Here is a 7,191-nt window from a genome sequence, read left to right as displayed (position 1 = left end):
AATGGTTTATAATCAAGGTGCCAAAGCATTTTTTTATGAAAAGGAAGACTTCTTCAACAAATGGTGCTGAAAAACTGAATAGTGATTAAAAAAAAAAAAGAAGCAACTGTCTCACGCCATTTGCAAAAATTAACTTGAGATGGATCCTATGCATAAGTCTAAAAGATAGAACTAAAAGGCCTAACGGATAACAGGAGAATACCTTTGCAGTCATAGGGTAGACAAATATACCCTGAAAAGCACATAGAAAGCACTACCATGAAGTACAAATCGGTAAACATTATTCAAATTTAAATCTTCTGCTCATCCAAAGATACTGCTTTGAAAAATGAATACACAAGCAACAGATGAGATGTGAATATTTACAACACATAAATCTTCCAAAAGATTTACATATCAAATATATAAACAATTCAGAAAAAAAACAATTTTAAAGGATCAAAAGTCTTGAACACATACTTCATGAAAAAGATATACAAATAGCTAATAAGCATATCAGAAAGTACTCAACAGCATTAGTCATCAGTGAAATACAAATTCAAACAATAATATGGGGCTGTTATACACTCACCAGAATAGCTAAAATGTTAAAACTCAGAGAATACTAAATATTGGCAAGGATCTGGAAGTCTCATACATTGCTGGTAAGAGTGTTAAATAATTACTTACGAAGCCCTTTTGCAGTGTCTTAAGAATATAATTATATATCTACCCTATGACCCAGCAATTCCACTTCTAGATATTTCCCAAGAGAGAGGAAAACATGTCCACACAAAGCTTTGTAGAATAATTTTTGCTTTATTCATAATAGCTCAAAACTGGAAACAGTCCAGGTATTCATCAACAGAAGAATGGATAAATACCATGTGTGTATGTTATGTTCTGCACATAGAACAGAATATTACTGAGCAATCAGAAGGAACTTCTGATCTACACAACCACATAGGCGAATCTTAAAAACATTCTGCTGAGTAAACCAGATACGAAAGAGCACAGTTATGATGATATTTGTGTGAAGCTCTAGATCAGGTGATAGGAATCAAAACATGCGTCGATTTGAGGGTGGAGGGGATTGACTGAAATGAGCACTAGAGGACTTTCTGAGGAGACAGAATGTTCTTTCTTCATAAAGTGTGGTTGCCGTGGGTGTGTGCATTTTCAAAACTGGTAGAGATCAGTGAATTATACCTCAATTTTTCAAAATTTCTGCCATACAGAAATTATGACAGAGCAGATTTTATCCACGAATGCAAAGATGTTCACTACATGTTAGGATGAGAGGTAAAAAAAAATAATATTATCAACTTAGTACACAGAGGGGGAAATATTTTATAGTATTCAATACCCAATCATGGTTAATTTTTAAAATGTGGTAACCTGGCCGGGCACTTTGGGAGGCCAAGGTGAGAGGATCACTTGAGCCCAGGAGTTTGAGACCAGCCTGGACAACAAAGTGAGACCTCAAAAAATTTAAAAAATTAGCCAGGCATAGTGGCATGCACCTGCCGTCCCAGCTACATGGGAGGCTGAGGCAGGAGGATCACTTGAGCCTAGGAGGTCAACAAAGCCACAGTGAGCCATAATACCACCACTGCACTCCATCCTGGGTGACAGAGTGAAACCATATCTCAAAAAAAAAGTTATATATAATATATATAATTTATATGTAATATATAATTATTATATACAATAAAAATTTGTCTATAATAAAATTTATGTATAATAAATTATATATATACACACACACATATATACACATACATATGTATATACACACATACATACATATATTAACCTAAGAATAGAAAAGTATTTCCTAAACTTAGTAAGTTCTGTCTCTCAAAAACCTACACAATGGAAGTTAGGAAATCATTTAAACTAAATAATAATGAAAATATATAAAAACTCGTGGTATGCCGTGAAAGCCATTCATAGAAATATATAGCCTTAAATGCATAAATATAAAAGAAGAAAGACTAAATTAATGATCTAAGCAACCTCAAAAAGTAATAAAATAGGCCAGGCGCAGTGGTTGACGCCTATAATCCCAGCACTCTGGGAGGCCGAGGCTGGCGGATCACTTGAGGAAAGGAGTTGGAAACCAGCCTGGCCAACATGGTGAAACCCTGTCTCTACTAAAAATAGAAAGAAAGAAAAAAAAATAGCTGGGTGTGGTGGCGAACGCCTGTAATCCCAGCTATTCCGGAGGCTGAGGCAAGAGAATCCCTTGAACCCAGGAGGCAGAGGTTGCAGTGAGCTGAGATCGCGCTACTGCATCCAGCCTGGTTATACTCCAGCCTGGTGAGGAAAAAAAAAAAAAAAAGAAATAAAATAAGCAAATGGCAAGGAAAATTAGAGAGGAGATGACCAGAGTAAGCGGCGTCTTTCTTACCTAAATTCGGAAAAATCGTTACTGAAAGATTATAGTCCAGTCTTACATTTGACATAAATACTAATTTTAGCAGGAGAATGAGAAATATAAATCAACTTTTTATTTCTCTGACAGCAGATGTCAAAGGAAATAATGTTTTTTAGCTGAACTGCTATTCTCAAAGGCATATTTATCCTTGAAGGTCTTAGATCTGTCACTTGCACGTAATTTCCCAGAACAGTACTATGATATTTAAAAATAATAGAGGTTTGGACATAAGGCAAACTTTCAACTTGAATTGATGTGGGGAAAAGAGGCTATAACCTAAGCCTCCACCAATAAATGGAGGGATTGAGAGTAGCTAGGTAGGTGTGAGTTGTGTTTAAAATAACCACAGTCCACGCCTGGCTGGCTGGACTGTGGTTATATTTAAAAACTATTAAAAAAAATTTTTTTTACTTCTACAATAAAGGTAATATATAACCATTACTTTTAATATACAATAAAAGTAACATATAATCATATATAATATATAAACTTTTATATATACTACAATAAAAGTAATACATAATATATAAGGAAATTTGGAAAGTACAGAAAATAAAAGAAAATTACTCAACGAAGTGCAGTAAAAATGATTTCAAATCATTCTTTTTTGTAGTTATTGCACTACCAATGTTGTCCAGTGTTCTTAAATTCCTTTGAAAGTATTGATAATAACCTATCAGGTAAATGTATCAAAATTCATTTAACCATCATCTTAGACAGTAGAGTGTTGCATATTCAATTCAACCACATTTATTCATCAATATTTACAGAGCGTTAGTTATACACACTGAGGATATCGAATAAGCGGTCCCTTCTGATCTAACTAGGAAGAAAGTATACACTTAGAATGCAATCTGATAAAAACTCAGGTTGATATTAAAACAGGTGGGCCAGGCATAGTGGCTCACACCTGTAATCCCAGCACTTTGGGAGGCCGAGGTGGGCGGATCACGAGGTCAGGAGTTCAAGACCATCCTGGCTAACAAGGTGAAACCCGGTCTCTACTAAAATACAAAAATTAGCCACACGTGGTGGCCTGTGCCTGCAATCCCAGCTACTCAGAAGGCTGAGCCAGGAGAATCATTTGAACCTGGAAGCAGGGGTTGCAACGAGCTGACATCGAGCTCCAGCCTGGATGACAGAGCAAGACTCCATTTCAAAAAATAAAATAAAACAGGTGAGCCAGGTAAGAATCTCTGATAGAATCAGGTATAGTGCTTTATATGGAAAAATACAGATCAGAACAACACAAGGAAACAGAAAGCACTTGCGTTTTTGTCTTTCCAATCTTTCTCTCCCTTATCACAAACAACGGGAATTGAATTACCCTAAAAATCTTTGCCAATTTTACTGGGAGAAATGAAACCCCATTTATATTTCTAAAGGAAATACAAATTAAATTTGAACATTTCATTATAAAAAAATCTTTTATTTTCTTTGACCTCTTTCTAACACAGTGTTGACACACCTCTTATTATGTGTTCTTCATTTAGGGTATAATTTTTGTCTATAATCCTTTTTGCAAATATATTCCCAGTTTTTTTGCCTTCTAATTTTGCATATAACATTTTTTGATATGCGACACTTTTAAAATTATTAGGTAGTCAAATATTTTTCTTGAAGTTTTTTTCCACTGCTTTATTTCTTAGAAGTTACTTCTTCCTTCAGAAATCAGCTAATTGTCAAGGGCGGGCGCAATGGCTAACACCTGTAATTCCAGCACTTTGGGAGGCCAAGGAGGCTGGAGCACTTGAGGCCAGGAGTTCAAGACCAGCCTGACCAACACGACAAAAACCCTGTGTCTACTAAAAATACCAAAATTAGCCAAGCATGGTGGCACATGCCTGTAATCCCAGCTATTCAGGAGATTGAGGCAGGAGAATCCCTTCAATCCAGGAGGTAGAGGTTGCAGTGAGCCGAGATGGCACCACTGCACTCCAGCCTGGGTGACAGAGTGAGACTCTGTCTCAAAAAAAAAAAAAAAAAAAAAAAGAGTCAGCTAATTGTTATATGTTATTTCTTTCTAGATTTGAAAAAAAAAAGATTTTTTTTTTCTTTTAACATTTAATGATTTAGAAGTTTTGGAGCTTATTGTGGTTTCTTAAATATTACAACTCTATTTCAAAACTGTTATGCTGAGTTATCTTATTTCATACTATATTTTAATATGTTAGGACAATTCTCTCCTTACAACTTTCTTTTCCAAAAAACATTCTAGCTACACTCATTTGGATATTTTTCATGATGAACTCTCCGATCATTTTAACATTTTCACATCTCACTTTTTGTGCTATTATTGTGTATATTTTAATTCTACATATATTTAAACCTCACATGGCCTTGTTTTCATTGTTTTATACAATTTGTGTTTATTTACATCTATCCATGTATTAACCCTTTGATTGCTCTTCATTCCTTTTGGTATTATTATCCATCTGCCTGAAAAACTCCTTTTGGAATTTCCTTTACTGTAGATGAGCTGATAGTGTTTCTTGGTTATAAAATTGTCGGTATTTTCCATTTTGAAGAGTATTTTTACTGGGTATATAATACATGTTGACAGGTAATTTCTCCTAGTGCTTTGAAGACATTTCAAGGTGTTTAGGCTTCCATTGGTTCTTTGAGAATAAGCTCTTGATTTTATTGTTGCTCATTTGCAGATTATATATTGGGTTTTTTTGCTGATTTTAAACATTTTCTTTTTGTCTTTGTTTCTCGGTAGTTTACAGCCTGCCTACATATGATATTCTTTGCTTGAAATCCTGCTCTATGTTCATGTTTCTTGACTCTGAGAGTTGTTGTTTATTAGTTTAAAAAAATTTCCAGCCACTATCTTTTCAAATATTGCTTCTTTTCCTTTTTTCTCTTACTTCTCTTCCTGATATTCCAATTACACATGTGTTAGAACGTTTTACTATGTCACATGTGTTATAGTCTCCTTTCTAAAACCTTGTATCTTTTATATAAAGCTCTTTTATCTCTTATATTTCATTTTGCATATTTTGTTTTGCTCATCAGGTTTACTAATTCTTGCTAAGTTGTATCTCATCTGTTATTAAACCCATAATTCTGTGGTAGTTTTAGTTAGTGTTTTTTTTTCCTCCAATTCCAAAATTCCATTGTATTCTTCTTTGGAGTTTCCAGTTCTCTGCTGAAAACTCTTCATCTTGTCATTGAATTTCTTGAAGATAGTAAACAGAATTATTTTAAAATCTGTGTTTAAACTTTAGTATCTGGACCTTCTGTTTATTTCTGTTTTCTTTTTTCCTTCATTTTTAAGACAATTCTGTGTCCTTTGTTTAAATTATGTTTCAGACATGGTGTGTAAAATATTATATGGATAATGTGTGGCTTTGCATGATGCTCTTTTTCCCCAGACAGAGTATCTACCGTTGCCTTTGAAGCTGGTCTTCAGCCGGTGGGTCTCCTTCCCTTTGATCCATGCCCCTAGGGTATGGCCCTTCAGAGTCCCAGCTGAAAGCCTAGTTGCTTACCAGCTCCTCATCCTAAATAGGTCCTAAAGTCCAGTTTTTTGTCTTCCCAACCCCATGAGATGGCTGAAAGCTCTGCTTACTTCCTCATTCTTTCAGCCATTGCTTTAAAATCATCAAATACTTCATGGGAAAAGTGGTGGCTTTCAGAGCTGCCTATCTTTCCAGGATTTCAGTCATCCAACTCCTTGCTGGGAGAGGAATTTCTTAACTTTTGCCAACTTCTCTAATTTTTCTTAGTGAGACTGTTGATCACAAATAAACTAGTATATCAGTGCCGGAAGCAAAACTCTACTGAGACAGTTTGAGCAGAGCAGTGACATGATTTGGTTTCGATTTTTAAAACATCGCTCTCGTTGCCTTGAAAATAAACTATGCGGCATTAGGGAGGAAGAAGGATGGAAGCAGGTGGTCCAGTTAGTAATCTATCACAATAATCCAGATGAGAGATAATGGTGGCTCAGGCCTTGGTGGTAAGGTGGAAACAGAGGTGATCAAATGCCGCATCTAGTTTGAAGAGTAGTCAATGCTCATCCCAAGATTTTTGGCCTGAACAACTAGAAGGAAGAAGATGAAGAAAACTGAGACGGGGAAAGCTGGGTAGGAATGCATTCATGAAGGCCAATCAGGAACTTACTTTTGTGTATGTTAAGTCTGAGATGCTAATTTGACATCTAGGTGGAGATGCCAAGTGCATAGTCGAATACACTAGTCTGAAGTTCAGGGAATAGTTGGACGCTAGAGATACAAATTCTGTAGTCATGACCATGCAGATGGTAATTAAAGTCGTAAAACTGGATAAGAGGACCTCGAAAGTAAATATAGAAACAACTACAGACAACATAATAGTGCCTATTTCATAGGGCTGGTGTGCAGGGTTAATAATATTTATACAACTCCTTCCTTCAGACCCCTCTCCCAGTGTAAGGAGATTAGGGTCTCATCACCCCTCCCCACCACGTGAAGTCCGGCTTACAGCTCAAATAGCTTTTATTAACCGAAGGGCAGCTTTTGGGACTCTCAGATGCTCAACAGGTGCGCAACTCTGCTAACGCAGAAGGCAGTCCTGGCCAAAGGGTGGTGCTGTGCGTCACTTCCAGCCTCCGGGCCGTCCCGCAGGCAGCACTTTCTTCTCATGAGCTGCAGAGGGCGCACGTGAGGAGCCTACGGGAGCTCAGCGAGGGGGCGGGGCGGCCACGAAGTGAGGCTGGACCGGGGCGTGGCCGGGCGTGGGGCGGGGCCGGCCGGGGCCGAAGCGAGGCGCAGGGCAGGCGCGGCGGT

The sequence above is a fragment of the Cebus imitator genome, unplaced genomic scaffold (genome assembly GCF_001604975.1).
Source record: "Cebus imitator isolate Cc_AM_T3 unplaced genomic scaffold, Cebus_imitator-1.0 Scaffold548, whole genome shotgun sequence".
Taxonomy (NCBI): Eukaryota; Metazoa; Chordata; class Mammalia; order Primates; family Cebidae; genus Cebus; species Cebus imitator.
This window is presented reverse-complemented; position numbering follows the sequence as displayed.